We start from the raw sequence: 19,944 nt of genomic DNA, 5'->3' as shown, positions 1-19,944 counted from the left end.
TGAATAAGACATGACATCAAAAACAAAATTGAAGAATCAGAAACATTATGAAATAAAAATATGGCAAATATACACAATGGAATACTACTCAGTCTGGAAAAAAGAATGCAATTCCATCTTTTACAACAAAACGGATGCAACCTGAGACCATGACCATTATGCTTAGTGAAATAACCCAGTGAAAGACAAGGCAATAGATGTTTTCTCTTATATGTGGTAGTTAATATAGAATACAAAAAAACACAATACACAAGAATGAAATTGACATCATGTTATAATCACTGTTTATAGCCATTCTTATGTCCTATGGAATAATGTTCTTCTACTACTTTTTACTTGTTGAACATTATGGTTAGTGGTGTATTAAGTCTTTGATTATAAAGTACATTTTAATTGTTATTGCAAAATTAAAGAAAAAGGGAAGAAAAGAGGGGGAATTGAGGGAGAGGGAAAATTGTGGTAATATTCCTGGAATTGTATCAGTAAGCTACATGAAAGCTGTTCTTTTTAAATCAATAAAAGTTTAAAAAGAAATAAAATTCATTTATAATTGCTCTGAGAAGAATTGAGTAATTTTAGTTGGAACAGAAATTTTGTGAATAAGAAATATGACACATTACTCTAAAACAGACCAATACAAGTACATTGAAAACAGGAAAACCAAAAAGTATATTTCAGAAAAGATAAAGACCAAATATCTTACCACAATTATCTTATTTTTTTCTTTCTTAATCACTATTACCTTATAGGAAACATGTATCTAGGAGTATTCTATCAAAATTTTCAAAAATTGGAGTTCCAAGTAATCAGAAATTGTAAACATTTGCTAACTGAAAGAATGAATTTTCAGAATTATCAGATGAATCTAGGATGTCTCAGAAATAGGTGTCCATGATGGTTGCCAGCAAAAACCATAGTATTAGGATGGTGTTGATGATATAATGAAAAAGCTAGTCATGATGACCATGCACTCATAGTGCTAGGACTGGCATATAGTACCAAGTCAAAGAGATATATAAATGTTGGCTGTAAACTTAAATGCAAAAGCAAATAAGAAAAGATATTATGAAATAAAGTATATTATGATTACTATGAGAAAAATGAATAGTTTTCAGTAGCAATGATGGAATGCCAAGAAGATAATCTGTTGAAAACTAGACTATTAGGGCTGGCATTGAGACATAATGGGTAAAGTCACTGTCTGTAGTGCTGGCATCCCATATGGGTACTAGTTCAAGTCCTCACTGTTCCACTTCTGATTCAGGTTTCTTAGCTAAGGAATCACTAGATGATGGACCAATTCATTGGCTCCTGCACCCATGTGGGAGACCTGGAAAAGTCACTTGGCCTGTGGATTCAATCTGGTTTGGCCATGGCCATTTCAGGCATTTGAGGAGTGAATCAGGATGAAAGATCTCTCTCTCTCTCTCTCTCTCTCTCTCTCTCTCTCTTTATATATATATTTATATATATATAAATATCTGATGTGTATATGCCAAGATATCTATCTATCTATCTATCTATCTATCTATCTATCTATCTATCTATATATATATCTATCAAGATATCTATCTATATATATATATATAATCTATATATCTATATCTATATATATATAATCTATATATATCTTTATATCTATATATATCTTTCTCTCTCTCTCACACTCACTCTCACTCTTTCTCCTTCTTGCCCTGTAACTCTGCCTTTTAAATAAATTGTTTTTAAAATTATGCTATTATAATTAATGTAAAAAGAAAAATAAATGAAATTTTTTCAAGAAATGTAAATCAAAGAAAATGCCACCCTGCAAGAATAAAAACTCAGGTAAGATATCAGTGTTTAAAACTAACCTACTGACATTTTCCAAAAAATCAAAGGATATGTCACAGTTCCATAAAATCACAATTACCAAGAAATATGATACCCTGAAGAGGGTAATGACCAGATTCTCCTAAAATGCCTCTGAAAAACTGTGTACATGAAAGTTCCCAGAACTGCTTATACAGTATTGTGGCCTCTGATAATCTCATAAGGAAAACACTAGGCAAGATGGCATGCGGTTCACAGTGGTAAGATTTGCAGAGAATATATTACTAAAGATATGTGTAGGTGATAGTTACAAGAACAAATAGAAAAAATTAAATAAGGATGGTGATGTTATGACATCAAATATACTGTAAGAAACAATAATTTCAGAGAAACAATGGTAGAAAAACTAGTAGATATAAGTATTTTTGCTGGAAAATATATGACTACAATTATCCTCAAAAGTAAAATGTATGTTACACAATGTTACAGAATGGAAATAAAAGATCAAACAAGTTAGAAGCACAAAACCAAAGAAGGCAGTGTCAGTAGCTATTCTAATGCAACTCTCATATACTAATATTAAAGATAGAGGCCTGCAACATTCAGATAAGTTAAAATATGTTGCACAGGAGCCAGCACCATGATACAGGAGGTAAAGCTGCCATCTGTGAAACAAGCATCCCATGTTGGTGCTGTTTCCTGTCCTTGGTGCTTCTCTTCTGATTCAGCTCTATGGTTAATAGCCTAAGAAAAGCAGTGGAAGATACACCAAGTGATTGGGCCCCTGCCACTCATGTGGGAGATGGGAAGAAACTCCTGGCTCCTGGCTGCAGCCTGGCTCACCCAGCCATTGCAGCAATATGCAGAGTCAACCAGAGATATCAGAGCTCTATCTCTCCTCTCTGCAGCTCTTTCAAAGAAGTAAACAAATCTTTAAAAAAGAAAACAAGAAAAGGTGGCTTTAAAAATGCATTACATGTATAGTGTGAATTATCAGGGATGCCAAGATTTCTCAAATATATGAATATCATTGTTGTCATTACAACTTAAATAATTTTATTTGAGCTCATGACCAAATAGTCAAAATTCAAATTGTTTATAGGTTCACAATGGACAGATAAACAGCCTAGGATATTTAAAAAACACAGGTAATGATAATATTAAAGATGGAACATAAACTAATTGGATATTTCAGAAAATAAAAGATTGTTATTAAGTGAGTAGAAATGAGTATTATAGTGGGAGAAATAATAGACTTATAAAAGACATATGGGAAAATTGGTGATAAACATATTACTAAACACTTTAAAAAAGAAAATACTCAAGAAAAAGAAAATCAAAGACAATGACACCACAATAGTCTTCATTTTCTTTAGCTTTCACAATTAAAGGGAAGTTTAGAGTCCCATAAACATCCGTAAAATGTACAAAATATATTACCTTGTAGTGGTGAATGATTAACACAGTCTAAAGTGTCTCTGATAAACTGTACTTGAATGTTGCCAGGACAACTTACAGAACTTAGAAAGCTGATGACCTCACAATGTAAAACCCAAGCAAGATGGCCACCATTTCACTGGGCAAATTCTAACTTAAACTAGGATTTTAAAGATACATGCATGCGGTAGGTAGAAAGTCAAAGGCCAAGAAATTCAAATATGCTGCAAATATTATGAAATGTAAAGAAATATGCTGTGATTACTGTGAGAAAGAATGAATAATTTCCTAGAAACAATACTAAATGACAGGAGATAAGAGAAACTTTTTAAAAATAGCCCATAAAAATACATTAAATCTGTATAGGTAGCTGTTAAATATTCAAAGACAGAAACAACACATAAATGTTGCAGATGTTTTAAAACAAACTATGGTGATTATCATGAGAAGGAATGATTAATATTGTAGGAGCAACTGGAGGCAAGATGGCAAAAAGGAAGGGAGCACACTGATAGTCCGGGAAGAGACAGTTTAATAAAAGTGGAGATACTGCAGGTTCAAGGAAGAGTAGGGGAGGAAACAGCAGAAGAAACTCTTCCGGAACGCGTGATTCACAGCAGACCTGCGTGGAGAGCATGGGAGCCCACAGTTCGGAACACCAGCGGCAGACTCAACACAGCAGCGCTGGAACGCAAGGTGATCCAAACCTCAATAGCCCGAGACACCAGCAGGCAAGCGGAGAGAGGAGACTAGAGGGAATGAGCACCGGGGGGGAAAAGTTCACCAGTCTAACTAGAAGAGAGAGAGAGAGAAAAAAAAAGATGACTGGTACAGACATGGGTTTCTCTCTCTCCGCTCACCTCTCAAGGGTGAGCAAGACAAAGAGCAGGCACCATCTTGGACATATGTCATAAGCAGAGCAACCTCAGGTCTGCAACAGCCCTGAGCCTAGCAGAAAAACCTGATTCTGGGCAGGGCGAATTAACAGGAGATTAGGAGCTAGTAAATTTGTGGTGCTACTGAACTGAGACTGTGAAAAAAGAGACGGTGGGGGAGAGAACTCATGGAATTCACGTGAGTACTCTCCAGAGATGCTACAATTCTGTAACTATGGCAACCCAGTGGGAGACTGAAGGAGACTCTGAGCCCACTCTGAGGGCAGAACAGATTCCCTGTGTGGTCCTTGGGAAAGAGCTTCCAATCTCTGGCTCCTGTGGGTATATCATTTGCCTGCTAACTACCTCCAACTTCGTTCAGCTGTGTGGAATTACTTCCCTTTTAAATCAAAAAAAGAAAGAGAGAGAGAGAGATCTACCACGCCTAACCTGGGAGTGTCACCTTTGGCACACCAAACAGAGCTCTCAGGCCACACCCATCTCAAGCCTCTAAGGCTCCATCAAAAACAGGCAGTCCACTTAATCTAGAGTCATAGTATAACAAGAAAAAGCACCACAGTGAAGAAACCAAATATCTCCAATATGCCAAATAACAAACGCAAAAACCGAGGTAATAAAAACAAGGAAGTCACCATGACGCCCCCAAATGAAAAAGACACCCCAATTCAAGATTATGAAGATGATGAATTAGAAGAAATGCAAGAAGCAGATCTCAAAAAATTGATAAGAACATTAAGAAGTTCTCAAAAACAAATTCTTGAACTACAGAAATCCTTAATGGACAAGATAGAAAATCTCTCTCGTGAAAATGAAATATTAAGGAGGAATCAAAATGAAATGAAACAACTAGTACAACAGGAAACTGTGATAGTGAAGAGAAGTCATAATGAAGTGAAGAATTCAATAGATCAAATGACAAACACAATAGAGAGCCTTACAAACAGAATGGGTGAAGCAGAAGAGAGAATATCGGACTTAGAAGACAGAGGACAGGAAAGGATACAGTCAGACCAAAAAAAAAAAAGAAGAGGAAATTAGAAATCTAAAACATATTGTCAGGAATCTGCAGGATACTATTAAAAATCCCAACATTCAGGTTCTAGGAGTTCCTGAAGGCATGGAGAGGGAGAAAGGATTAGAAGGCCTTTTTAGTGAGATATTAGCAGAAAATTTCTCAGGTTTGGAGAAGGACAGAGAAATCCTAGTACAAGAAGCTCACAGAACCTCTAATAAACACGACCAAAAGAGATCCTCAACATGACACGTTGTAATTAAACTCTCCACAGTGAAACATAAAGAAAAGATCCTAAAATGTGCAAGAGAGAAACGTCAGATTACTCTCAGAGGAACTCCAATCAGACTCACAGCTGACTTCTCATCAGAAACCCTACAAGCTAGGAGGGAATGGCGAGATATAGCCCAGGTACTAAGAGAGAAAAACTGCCAGCCCAGAATATTATATCCTGCCAAGCTCTCATTTGTGAATGAAGGTGAAATAAAGACCTTTCATAGCAAACAGAAATTGAAAGAATTTGTTGTCACTCATCCAGCACTGCAAAAGATGCTTAAAGATGTGTTGCACACAAAAACACAGAAACACGGTCATCAATATGAAAGAAGGTAAAGGAAGGGAACCTCACAGCAAAAGATCACAGGGAATTCAAAGCAAATATTAGAACTTATCTTTGGCAAATGGCAGGGCAAATTTACCACTTATCATTAGTCACATTGAATGTTATTGGCCTGAACTGTCCAGTTAAAAGACACCGATTGGCTGATTGGGTTAAGGAACAAAACCCATCTATTTTCTGCTTACAAGAAACACATTTCGGACAAAGATCCATACAGACTGAAAGTGAAAGGCTGCACACAGATATACCATGCCAACAGAAATGAAAAAAGAGCGGGCGTAGCCATCTTAATATAAGACAACGTAAACTTTACCACAAAAACTGTTAGGAGAGACAAAGAGGGACACCATATAATGATTAAGGGATCAATACAACAAGAAGATATAACAATTATCAATGTATATGCACCTAACTACAGGGCACCAGTTTATCTAAAAGATTTGTTAAAGGACTTAAAGGGAGACTTAGACCCGAATACAATAGTACTGGGGGACTTCAATACTCCACTCTCAGAAATAGATCAACAGGACAGAAGATCAACAAGGATACAGTAGATTTAAATGACACTATAGCCCAAATGGATCTAACAGATATATACAGAACTTTCAATCCTACAGCTAAAGATTTTACATTCTTCTCAGCAGTACATCGAACCTTCTCTATGATTGACCACATACTAGGCCATAAAGCAAGTCTCAGCAAATTCAAAAGAATTAGAATCATACCATGCAGCTTCTCAGACCATAAAGGAATGAAGTTGGAAATTGGCAACTCAGGAATCCCTAGAGCATATGCAAACACATGGAGACTGAACAACATGCTCCTGAATGAACAATGGGTCATAGAAGAAATTAAAAGAGAAATCAAAATTTTTCTGGAAGTAAATGAGGATAACAGTACAACATACCAAAACTTGAGGGACGCAGCTTTCAATTCACCTCAAGGATTTAGAAAACCTACAGCAAACCAAACCCAAATCTAGTAGCAGAAGAGAAATAATTAAAACCAGAGAAGAAATCAACAGGATTGAATCCAAAAAAACACTACAAAAAATCAGCCCAACGAGAAGCTGGTTTTTTGAAAAAATAAACAAAATTGACACCCCATTGGCCCAACTAACTAAAAAAAGAAGAGAAAAGACCCAAATCAATAAAATCAGAGATGAAAAAGGAAATGTAACAACAGACACCACAGAAATAAAAAGAATCATCAGAAATTACTACAAGAACTTGTATGCCAGCAAACAGGGAAACCTATCAGAAATGGATAGATTCCTGGACACATGCAACCTACCTAAATTGAACCAGGAAGACATCAAAAACATAAACAGACCCATAACTGAGACAGAAATTGAAACAGTAATAAAGGCCCTCCCAACAAAGAAAAGCCCAGGACCAGATGGATTCACTCCTGAATTCTACCAGACATTTAAAGAAGAACTGACTCCAATTCTTCTCAAACTATTCAGCACAATGGAAGAAGAGGGAATCCTCCCAATTCTTTCTATGAAGCCAGCATCACCTTAATTCCTAAGCCGGAAAAAGATGCAGCATTGAAAGAATTACAGACCAATATCCCTGATGAACATAGATGCAAAAATCCTCAATAAAATTCTGGCCAATAGAAAGCAACAACACATCAGAAAGATCATCCACCCAGACCAAGTGGGATTTATCCCTGGTATGCAGGGATGGTTTAATGTGCGCAAATCAATCAATGTGATACACCACATTAAGAGACTGCAGAAGAGAAATCATATGATTTTCTCAATAGATGCTGAGAAAGCATTTGATAAAATACAACACCCGTTCATGATGAAAACACTAAGCAAACTGGGTTTGGAAGAACATTCCTCAATACAATCAAAGCAATCTATGAAAAACCCACAGCCAACATCCTTTTGAATGGGGAAAAGTTGGAAGCATTTCCAATGAGATCTGGTACCAGACAGGGATACCCACTCTCACCACTGCTATTCAATATAATTCTGAATTTCTAGCCAGAGCTATTAGGCAAGAAAAAGAAATTAAAGGGATACAAATTGGGAAGGAAGAACTCAAACTCTCCCTCTTTGCAGATGATATGATTCTTTATTTAAGGGACCCAAAGAACTTTACTAAGAGACTATTGGAACTCATAGAAGAGTTTGGCAAAGTAGCAGGGTATAAAATCAATGCACAAAAATCAACAGCCTTTGTATACACAGACAATGCCATGGCTGAGGAAGAACTGCTAAGATCAATCCCATTCACATTAGCTACAAAAACAATCAAATACCTTGGAATAAACTTAACCAAGGACGTTAAAGATCTCTACGATGAAAATTACAAAACCTTAAAGAAAGAAATAGAAGAGGATACCAAGAAATGGAAAAATCTTCCATGCTCATGGATTGGAAGAATCAATATCATCAAAAGGTCCATTCTCCCAAAAGTAATTTATAGATTCAATGCAATACCAATCAAGATACCGAAGACCTTCTTCTCAGATCTAGAAAAAATCATGCTGAAATTTATGTGGAGACAAAGGAGACCTCGAATAGCTAAAGCAATCTTGTACAACAAAAACAAAGCCGGAGGCATCACAATACCAGACTTCAGGACATACTACAGGGCAGTTGTAATCAAAACAGCATGGTACTGGTACAGAAACAGATGGATAGACCAATAGAACAGAATTGAAACACCAGAAATCAATCCAAACATCTACATCCAACTCATATTTGATCAAGGATCCAAAACCAATCCCTGGAGTAAGGACAGTCTATTCAATAAATGGTGCTGGGAAAACTGGATTTCCACGTGCAGAATCATGAAGCAAGACCCCTACCTTTCACCTTACACAAAAATCCACTCAACATGGATTAAAGACCTAAATCTACGACCTGACACCATCATATTATTAGAGAGCATTGGAAAAACCCTGCAAGATATAGGTACCGGCAATGACTTCTTGGAAAACACCCCAGAAGCACAGGCAGTCAAAGCCAAAATTAACATTTGGGATTGCATCACATTGAGAAGTTTCTGTACTGCAAAAGAAACAGTCAGGAAAGTGAAGAGACAACCGACAGAATGGGAAAATATATTTGCAAACTATGCAACTGATAAAGGGTTGATCACCAGAATCTACAAAGAAATCAATAAACTCCACAACATCAAAACAAACAACCCACTTAAGAGATGGGCCAAGGACCTCAATAGACATTTTTCAAAAGAGGAAACCCAAATGGCCAACAGACACATGAAAAAATGTTCAAGATCACTAGCAATGAGGGAAATGCAAATCAAAACCACAATGAGGTTCCACCTCACCCCAGTTAGAATGGCTCACATTCAGAAATCTAGCAACAATAGATGCTGGAGAGGAGGTGGGGAAAAAGGGACACTAACCCACTGTTGGTGGGAATGCAAACTGGTCAAGCCACTATGGAAGTCAGTCTGGAGATTCCTCAGAAACCTGAAGATAACCCTACCATTCAACCCAGCCATCCCACTCCTTGGAATTTACCCAAAGGAAATGAAATTGGCAAACAAAAAATCAGTCTGTTATTAATGTTTATTGCAGCTCAATTCACAATAGTTAAGACCTGGAACCAACCCAAATGCCCATCAACAATAGACTGGATAATGAAATTATGGGACATGTACTGTATAGAATACTATACAGCAGTCAAAGACAACGAAACTCAGTCATTTGCAACAAGATGGAGGAATTTGGAAAACATCATGCTGAGTGAATTAAGCCAGTCCCAAAGGGACAAATATCATATGTTCTCCCTGATTGGTGACAACTAACTGAGCACCAAAGGGGTAACTTGTTGAAGTGAAATGGACACTATGAGAAACAGTGACTTGATCAGCTCTTGTCCTGATGGTTGATGTACAATGTAATACTTTATCCATTTTAGTATTTTTTTTGTTCTAGTACCATTGGTTGAACTCTATAATTAACACACAATTATTCTTAGGTGTTTAAATTTTAACTGAAAAGTGATCCCTGTTAGGAATTTGGAAAACATTATGTTGAGTGAAATAAGCCAATCCCAAAGGGACAAATACCACTTGTTCTCCTTGATAGGTGACAACTAACTGAGCACCAAAAAGGAAACCTGTTAAAGTGAAATGAACACTATGAGAAACGGTGACTTAATCAGCCCTCACCCTGACTGTTGATGAGCAGCTTAATATGATATCCCACTTAGTATTTTTTTTTGTTTGTTCTACTTAATACATTTGGTTGAGTACTGTAATCAATACACAATTCTTCTTAAGTGCAGAAACTTAACTGAAAAGTGATTGCTGTTAAATATAAGAGTGGGAATAAGAGAGGGAAGAGATGAGCAATTTGGGACATGCTCAAGCTGACTTACCTCAAACAGTAGAGTTAGAAACATACCAGGGGATTCAAATTCAATCCCATCGAGGTGGCATGTACCAATGCCATCTCACTAGTCCCAGTGATCAATTTCTGTTCACAATTGATCGCAATGATAGGACTAAGAACCAAAAGGATCACAAAAACAAGAATAGTGTCTGCAAATACTAGCTGAAAGAATCAAAAAGGGAGAGAATGATCCAACATGGGAAGTGAGATACACAGCAGACTCATAGAATGGCAGATGTCCTAACAGCACTCTGGCCTCAGAATCAGCCCTTAAGGCATGTGGATCCGGCTGAAAAGCCCATGAGAGTATTTCAGGCATGGAAAGCCAAAACACTCTGGGGGAAAAAAAAACTAAATGAAAGATCTCCACGAGTGAGATCCCAGTGGAAAGAACGGGTCATCAAAGAAGGAGGTACCTTTCTCTGAAGGGAGGAGAGAACTTCCACTTTGACCATGGCCTTGTCTAAATATGATCAGAGTCGGTGAACTCAGGGGGCTTCCATAGCCTTGGCAGCTCATGGCAAGAGCCTAGGGTGATTACTGAGGCCATAAACAAGAGTGTCAATTTGTTAAGTCAACAACAGGAGTCACTGTGCACTTACTCCTCATGTAGGAACCCTGTCCTTAGTGTGCTGTACATTGAGATTTAATGCTATAACTAGTACTCAAACAGTATTTTTCACTTTATGTTTCTGTGTGGGAGCAAACTGTTGAAATCTTTAATTAATATATGCTAAACTGATCTTCTGTATATAAAGAGAATTGAAAATGAATCTTGATGTGAATGGAAAGGGAGAGGGAGTGGGAAAGGGGAGGGTTGTGGGTTGGAGGGACGTTATGGGGGGGGAAGCCATTGTAATCCATATTCTGTACTTTGGAAATTTATATTCATTAAATAAAAGTTTAAAAAAAAGGAAACATTTACCAAACGAAAAAAAAAAAATTGTAGGAGCATCTGATTTAAAATGAAAAATCAGGATTATGTATTTTCTGTCCTTTCAGAATTTAATCAATATTAGATGTTAATCACATCTATAAAATATCTACATAGCAACATCAATAACAGTGTTTGGCCAAACACGGCACAACAGTACAACTAAGTTGATCGATTTGAATTGTTGATTATAATAGTCTACTTATCAATACAGAATTCACAACATATCCTTAAATCAAATATAAGCATCAAATAAAAGTTCTTCTTCCATGTCAAAAACTAAAACTATACTTAAAACCAAAAAATAAATGCTTGTCATTCTGCTTTATCTCTTGGGAAAAATTTATTTCTAATTAGTGTACAAAACACAATATTCCACTGAATTACTGTCACCATGTAAGTTACACCAAATAGGCAAGATCTAAACAAAACATTGCAAATCTCATTAAACTCATCTAAGAATGTGAGAGGTAAACTTTACCAAGGTTGATGGCTTCCATGTGAATACTTATGCTGGGATCCAGTGACCAGATTAGGCTGGGAAACATTCTTATAAAAAAGGCTCCTTATTGTGCTACCAAGAAAGAAGACTGACAGTAGGTAGGCATTCAAGACGTAGCATATTTTACTCTGCTCAAACTATTTTGCTTGGTAAAAATCAGGCCTATTGAGCTTTAAAATGGATATAAATATGGAAATGATTTTGTAGTAGTTCTGAGCTGTGGGTTGTAAAATCACAACTTGGATTAAAAAACCAGAGAGATATTCTGGTAGCAGAGATACTCCTGGTGAGAAAATGCTCTCTGGATTTCATGGCTATCCTTCATACTATCATAACACAGAAAATATACATGTTCTCAAGAAAGAACATATTATCTATGGCAAGTAAATATATACCATTAGAAAACTATCTCTGGGTTTGCTCCTGGGTTCTAGTAAGGACTGGGTATTTGACTATGCTGGGTCAAGAGACTATGAGGGCAATGATGCATTCTGTCAAAACTACTAAGTTCTAAAGAAGAGTAGCTATAGCAGCAATAAATGGAAAGATGCATCATAGCTCAGGCTACTGCAGGCCCAGAAGGCATAAGTAAACTGACAAACAGTGAGACTCACCTCCCTTAGTATTAGTGATTTTACAGAGCCTACCATATGACTGTCAGAGAAAGTAAAAAAAAAGCAGCTGAATCTTGTTCATTGGCTTAGCAAATTAATGTCAATTGAAAGTATATGGATAACAGTAGTACCCTGTTAAGGGACCTGTAAGTTAGTGGTATAAGTAAATCTCTGAGTATTATACCTGATCTAATTCATGGAGAAAAAATTACCAGAAACATTGATAATTATAGGTTCTCAGGACATAATAGTTTACCTGGTTGATCAGAAGATTGAAAACCGTAGATTTGTACCATGGATTTTTGAGAAGGATATGTGAAATGTGCCTATCAGAGTGGCTATAATGTGTGGTCTTTATAGTGCTTCCTAATAATGACTAGATAGCAACTTTGAAAGAAGAAACAGTAAGCACCCATGTAGACAGAATGATGTGAGCCATTGGTTTCAACAGGCCTCTGCTACTGCCCAGTCCCATTTATTACACAGTGGATACAAAAACACAGTGACCATGGTGGCTCAAATTGAAAGTGATCATAGACTTATTAAACACAGATCTATTAGCATAGGCTAACATTCAACAATGTCAGCCCACGTGCTGCCACTGCTGTTTGGGCATTCTGCCAAAGGGACTAGCACGTACTTTATGCTTCACTATTTCGTGAGGTGACCATCAAGGTAGTTGATGAAAACTGATCAATTTGATTGAAAATAAAAGGTTAGGCTGGATATGTAATACCAAGATGTCATTGAGAAGAGGACTAAGAATAAAATAATGGCCGGCACCACAGCTCAATAGTCTAATCCTCTGCCTACGGCACCGGCACACCAGATTCTAGTCCCGGTTGGGGCACCGGATTCTGTCCTGGTTGCCCCTCTTCCAGGCCAGCTCTCTGCTGTGGCCAGGGAGTGCAGTGGAGGATGGCCAAAGTCTTAGGGCCCTGCACCTGCATGGGAGACCAGGAGAAGCACCTGGCTCCTGGCTTCGGATCAGCGTGCTGCACCGGCCACAACACGCCAGGCGCGGCAGCCATTGGAGGGTGAACCAATGCTAAAGGAAAACCTTTCTCTCTGTCTCTTTCTCTCACTGTCCACTCTGCCTGTCCCAAAAAAAATTAAAAAATAAAATAAAAAATAAAATAAGTTGCATGACTGATATTGTACCTTCTAAAAAAGTAGGTTTTTTTTTTTTTTTTTTGCTTTGGTTTATATTTACATGCTTGATGCTTTTCAGAAATCATATAGCAAGAGTTGTGCATATAATCAAAGCCTGAGATCAATGTTTACAGCTATGATAAATCACTGGGAAATGCAGTGTGATGATATTTCCCATCTTTCATTAGCCCTAGAGTTTGGCAATGTTAATGTTCTTCTAATTATTAACTCTCACATTCTGATTTAAAACTGGTGACTCAATTTGCCTCTGTCGTGTACAGGATATTGTTGATATATATTTACTAACATATATGTGGCCATAAGAATTTTCTTTCTCATAGAAATAAAAAAAAACTAAGTGAATCTATTCCTATATTTAAGGTGCTTCCTCCCACTCTCTATACTTTATGTATGTCGATGTCTAGGAAATGTTTTCCCTAGTAACCAAAGGGAGCTCTTTACTTAGTGACTATAACTCAGTCTTAAAGTGTTAGGCATCTGTTTGACAAAAAGTACAAATTAAAAAAAATATTTAATGGGAATGTAAGTAAAAACATGTTAAACTAATGGCAATTTTGTTACTAAACAGAAGTCTTCTAGAGTTTTCCCACTTGGAGATTTTGGCATCTTGTTACACACTAGATTCTCCCATAATTAGTTACAATTAGAAGAAATTACCATTTATTATAGATGCTACATTAAGAAGTTTTGCTAGGGGCTGGCACTGTAAGCCTCTACCTGTGGTGCCAGAATCCATATGGGCACTGGTTCAAATCCCAGCTGCTCCTCTTCCAATCCAGCTCCCTGCTATGGCCTGGGAAAGCAGTTGAAGACAGCCGGAATGCTTGGGCCCCTGCACCAGCATATGAAACGTGGAAGAAGCACCTGGCTTCTTGCTCCTGGGTTTGGATTGGCTCAGCTCCAGCTGTAACAGCCATAGAAGGAGTGAACCAGCAGATAGAAGACCTTTGTCTCTGTCACTGCCTCTCCCTGTCTGTAATTCTCTCTCTCAAATAAATAAAAATCCTAAAAGTGTTACCAATGCCATCTCACTAGTCCAAGTGATCAATTTCTGTTCACAATTAATCATAATGATAGGACTAAGAACCAAAGGGATCACATAAACAAGACAAGTGTCTGCAAGTACTAGCTGCTAGAATAAAAAAGGGAGAGAACGATCCAACATGGGAAGTGAGATACACAGAAGACCCATAGAATGGCAGATGTCCTAACAGCACTCTGGCCTCAGAATCAGCCCTTAAGGCATGCGGATCCGGCTGAAAAGCCCATGAGAGTATTTCAGGCATGGAAAGCCAAGACACTCTGGGGGAAAAAAAAAAAGAAACTAAATGAAAGATCTCCACGAGTGAGATCCCAGTGGAAAGAACGGGTCATCAAAGAAGGAGGTACCTTTCTCTGAAGGGAGGAGAGAACTTCCACTTTGACCATGGCCTTGTCTAAATATGATCAGAGTCGGTGAACTCAGGGGGCTTCCATAGCCTTGGCAGCTCATGGCAAGAGCCTAGGGTGATTACTGAGGCCATAAACAAGAGTGTCAATTTGTTAAGTCAACAACAGGAGTCACTGTGCACTTACTCCTCATGTAGGAACCCTGTCCTTAGTGTGCTGTACATTGAGCTTTAATGCTATAACTAGTACTCAAACAGTATTTTTCACTTTATGTTTCTGTGTGGGAGCAAACTGTTGAAATCTTTACTTAATGTATGCGAAACTGATCTTCTGTATATAAAGAGAATTGAAAATGAATCTTGATGTGAATGAAAGGGGAGAGGGAGTGGGAAAGGGGAGGGTTGCGGGTTGGAGGGACGTTATGGGGGGGAAGCCATTGTAATCCATATGCTGTACTTTGGAAATTTATATTCATTAAATAAAAGTTTGAAAAAAAAGAAAAAAAAGAGTTATGCTATAGAGGCAGTTTCCCTTTCCAAATTCTGTTACTATTAATTGCAAATGCTATAGCTCACATCTCAGCAGTATCAAGAACTGAAATATTTAATGATTAAAATCACAGTAGTAAAAAAAATTACCTCTTTTTGCCACACTTGATGGGAAATGGCTAACATAGATGTCAAAGATAATGAAAAAGTGATTCCTTTCAATAAAAAACTATTTGCTGTAACATCAACTAATTATAATTGCTCATTTTAAAAGATGGGATATCTGTATTCTGGTTTCCTGCTTAGTTGTTGAATTACTTCATATATACACTTTAAACATCTATTGAATTCATTTCTATTAACTGTTAACATTCATTTTAAAGATACATTTACTCATTTGAAAGAGTTACAATAACAGAGGAAGAGGAGATAGGAGAGGGAGGAAGAGAGAGGGAAAGATAGACATTTTTTCATCCAATGGTTCATTCACCAAAAGACTGAAAGGACAGGCTGGGCCAGGTCAAAGCCTGGAGATGGAATATTCTTCTGCCTTTCTGTACCTTTGCCTTTCAAATAAATAAATAAAATAAATCTTAAGAAATATTTCAGACATGGGAGTACACACATCTCTATTGATACATGCAGGTCTACTGTTGTATCATGAAATCAACCATAAACAATATGTAAAGAATAAGCATGCCTGTGTTCCATTTGTCTCTGTTTCCTACTGACAATCTGTTCTAGCAAGACACTTGGTGTCCTTAGCTGAAGATTGGTGTATTTACCATTCATTAGTTTATCATTTATTTGCACACAATGATTATTAGAGTTGCAATTAGGAACACTACTAATAGAAATGGAACAATCATAATACTCCATAAAAGAACTTGGTATATGCATCTGTTTATATGTCAGATGCTGGGAAGCATTTTTAACACATATGAGAAGGCATAATCATATGCAGATCTTTCAACAGTCTAAACTGGACAAGATGATGTCTTCTGGAGCTATACTAAACTGACTATTACTCCTGCTCTTGTACCTCTGTGCTGCTACTTAATCTGCCTTATTCCTGTGATGAATGTGGATCCTGTTCCAATACTCCTATTCTCCTGTATCTATCCACTTGGCATTGTTCATCCCAACCTCACTACATTGTCTCTCTAGTCAATGAGCTCATGACATACAAAATCTTCATAAATACTTATGCTGAGGACAGTATATATATTTTTCATTTAAAAAATAAAACACCACCACTTCTGTTGTTCTCTGTTCCTGAGACAACCTTTTGTTGTTTATACAGTTGGCATAATTGTACAAATCCTTTAAAACCTGTAAATTGTTGTATTTCTGAATATTCCTATACAAATTCTCCTCTCCACATAATATAAATAAGAAATTTACAGGTAGATAACAAAATTAGCATTTGAAAAGTTAAACTCAAGTATTATTAAAAAAGTATGTACCTCCTGGTTAAGAAAATACTTAAAAAACACAATTTGAGAAAAATGCAGAAATACAACTACAATAATATTGTGTATTCTTCCCTAGTTACTCTAAAGAGAATGAGAATGAAAGCCTAAAACTAGAAGATACTTGAACACATTTACTTATAAGATGTGAACACCCATAACATAAAGGGAATTTTAGAGCTATAAGACCAGAAAACCAATTAAATGACAGAGACTGACACAGTACATGAAAAACAAAACCTAACATACTGCTGCCTCCAAAACTACATTTTAAATATAAAGACATAAGAAGGGGATGGATCTGAGGCCAAGTTTGTCAAAGGACAGCAAATTTCATTCATATTGGAATAAGTAAAAATGATCTATTGTACAGCATTGTGACACTATTTAATGGCACTATATTCACTGTAAAAGTCACTGAGAGATTAAGTATTACAGATTGTTTTGATAAAGAATAAATTGTTCTGATAAAGAATACATGTATAATAAAATACACAGAGAAATCAGCTTGACTTAGTTATTTCACATTGACTTATATATTCCACATATATATTTCTTAAAACTATCTTTTACTGACAAACATATTCAATCTGGCTAGTTTGAGATATAAAATTAGGTATTTTAAAAGATAAAAGATAAAAAAATTCAAAGGAGTTAAAGTTATGTATAAAGACCATTGCAAGACCATTTAAAAGAACAGATTAGTTACAGTCCTATTGACTAACCAGGCCTTAGGTCAGAGAAAATTATCATGGCTACTAAAATTACATAATGATAAAGGAGGCAGTTCTCCTTATGTGTATGAACTTAACAGTGCACCAAATTACATGAGGAAAAGATTACAGAATTACAAGGAAAAGTATATGCACTAATGATAATTAGCATAAATAAATAGCAAAGTATAAATTCAAATGTGGTAATGAGTACTTAGCAGTATATAATCATAGAGAGATGCTATTTAATATTAGAGGGAAAAGATAAATTCTATCACTCCAAATATTGACAAATCACAAGAATAAGTAAATATACCTCCATAAAAGATCAGTAAATTCATACACTGCCAACACATCCTACTAAATTTAACTTGATCCACAACCTACAACCCAATTTTTCTCATCACATAAAAAATTACCATGCATTGTCATGAACAAGAATGACATTGACAACACCTTCAAAAACAAACTTGAAAGAAGCCAAGTCCCCTAAGCAGTTGAATGAGTGCATTTCTAAAGCACAGCTTTAGACAGCAGCACACATGCACAAAAGTGAAAAATATTTCCAATATAATATCAAAATTGCAATAGAGTAAAAGCCAAGCAAAGTTCCTCTTTGGTAGAAATGGTACAGTAAAAATCACAAAAAAAAAAAAAAAGGAAAAAAGAAAACCAAATCAAACCAAATAGGGGAAAAAAAAAAAAAAAAACACAAGACTTTGCCACTTCTGGGTTCAAAGGTGAATGATATCCAGAAGACATTTGAACTGACCAAGGCCCATTGATCCACCTGGGTGGTCAGTCCATGGGTCCCTCTGTTCCTATTTCAACTTAGCAGGAAGCAAACACTTCAAGAATTCTCTTTCCTTTTCCACAAACATTATCATCCTATCTAACCAGGTTAAATCCAAGAAAATGAAACACTTATGCACAAATCATAAAACTAATTCCTAAATTGGTAGATTAAAAGTAATTAAATGGCATTAAGATTCTACACGAGATGTGAAAGGGGACCAGCTCAGAGAAGACACCTACTTTATCAAATCTGAATCTCTTGTGAAAATTTAGTTCCCATTATCAGAAATTAAAAGGGGTCTCATTTCAGGGGCCATTAGGTCTCTCCCTCAAGAATGGCTGAAGACACACATAAGTGAGTTCTCTCCAGGGGGTCTACTATGAAAGCCAAACTGAGTTGTCATCTTTTAGAGGCTCTTTCTGAGTCCACTTTGTACTCTGCACAGCTTCAGGACTCTGCCATTCAGAACTTACTGCCTTTGAACCTTAGACCATAACTTGGAGCTAAAATAAAACTTTTCTTTCCAACTTATTCGTCTGTGGCACTGTGTTATTAGGCAAAGCAAATGGACTCAAACTCTAGGAAGCACCATGCTGTTGGGCTGCAATACAGAAAATTCAAGGGATTCGGATAGCCACTAGGGAGATAGACCCAGAACAACACAGATCACAGTTTCTCCCCACATGAACCCCACACATGCATTCCCGGTTCTCCTCAATGGGTCTCCAGTCCTCAGCACACAATGGGGAAGACACAGGGCTGCAGGTGTGGAGCTGCCCAGAGAGGCTCAGGGACCTAGCCAAAGTCACTGCTTGTAGGTATGGGATGGGATGACTGAGGTCCTGGATCTTGGCCAAGCTCACATCCCCTGGACATTGGAGGGGAAGGGAGGCATTTAATGAGGAGATTCCAGAGCAGGAAGCTCAGGTCTGTAAATCCTAGAGCTGACCACTGGGAGGACTGGAGTTGACTACAGACATTTCTAGTAGATTTCCAGCAGCTATGTACTAGTCTCCCACGTGATGCCCAGCCCCCTACACTCACCATTTCCAGCTTCTGAGGGGTCAGGATGTCCTCTTTGTCAGGTCCTGCTGTGAAAATAAAGCCATGGAAAGCAAAGCCTGAGTGACTCACCACCTTTCTCTTCCTGTCAGCCAAGCCCATCTGGAACTACCGCTGCTCTCTACTATGACATGGGTACCTGATGATTGGACAGTTTGCGAAAGCTGAGTATGCAAGACGTCACAAAAGACGCAGCCAATGAGAATCCTCTCTGTCACAGGAGGGCTCCTTTGGGTTCTGCTGAGTGAACTGGGAGTGAGGGGTGAGGTTTGAGTTCCGGTTTGAAGCAGCCTGTTTCTGCTTGGCTCTTGGCCTCCTTACACCTGATGGTAGATCCCATTCCTGTCAGTCCCTCCTGGAGTCCCTCCTGAACCCACATGTCTGAGATCCTGCTAGCAAGTTGTGATCTGGAGCTGCAGGGGCCTGCTGCAGGTAAGTTCCAGTTCACTGAACGTTCATTGGCTTCTGGACTTTATTTTTGTTATTATTATATCTATATTCTCAACTCACTTGTATTTCTTAAATACTGCTTGGTTGATATCTCTTTATGGATATCACATAAATTAGTCTTCTTTTGGTTAATTTTTCTTTTAAGCTTTTGCAAACTAGTCTGCTTTTGTCATTTAATATTATTTTTAT

This window comes from Oryctolagus cuniculus, chromosome Y, assembly GCF_051225735.1.
Source record: "Oryctolagus cuniculus isolate XC-2025 breed Fujian yellow rabbit chromosome Y, ASM5122573v1, whole genome shotgun sequence".
Classification (NCBI taxonomy): Eukaryota; Metazoa; Chordata; class Mammalia; order Lagomorpha; family Leporidae; genus Oryctolagus; species Oryctolagus cuniculus.
The sequence above is the reverse complement of the archived record's forward strand: the minus strand, read 5'-3'. Positions refer to the sequence as shown.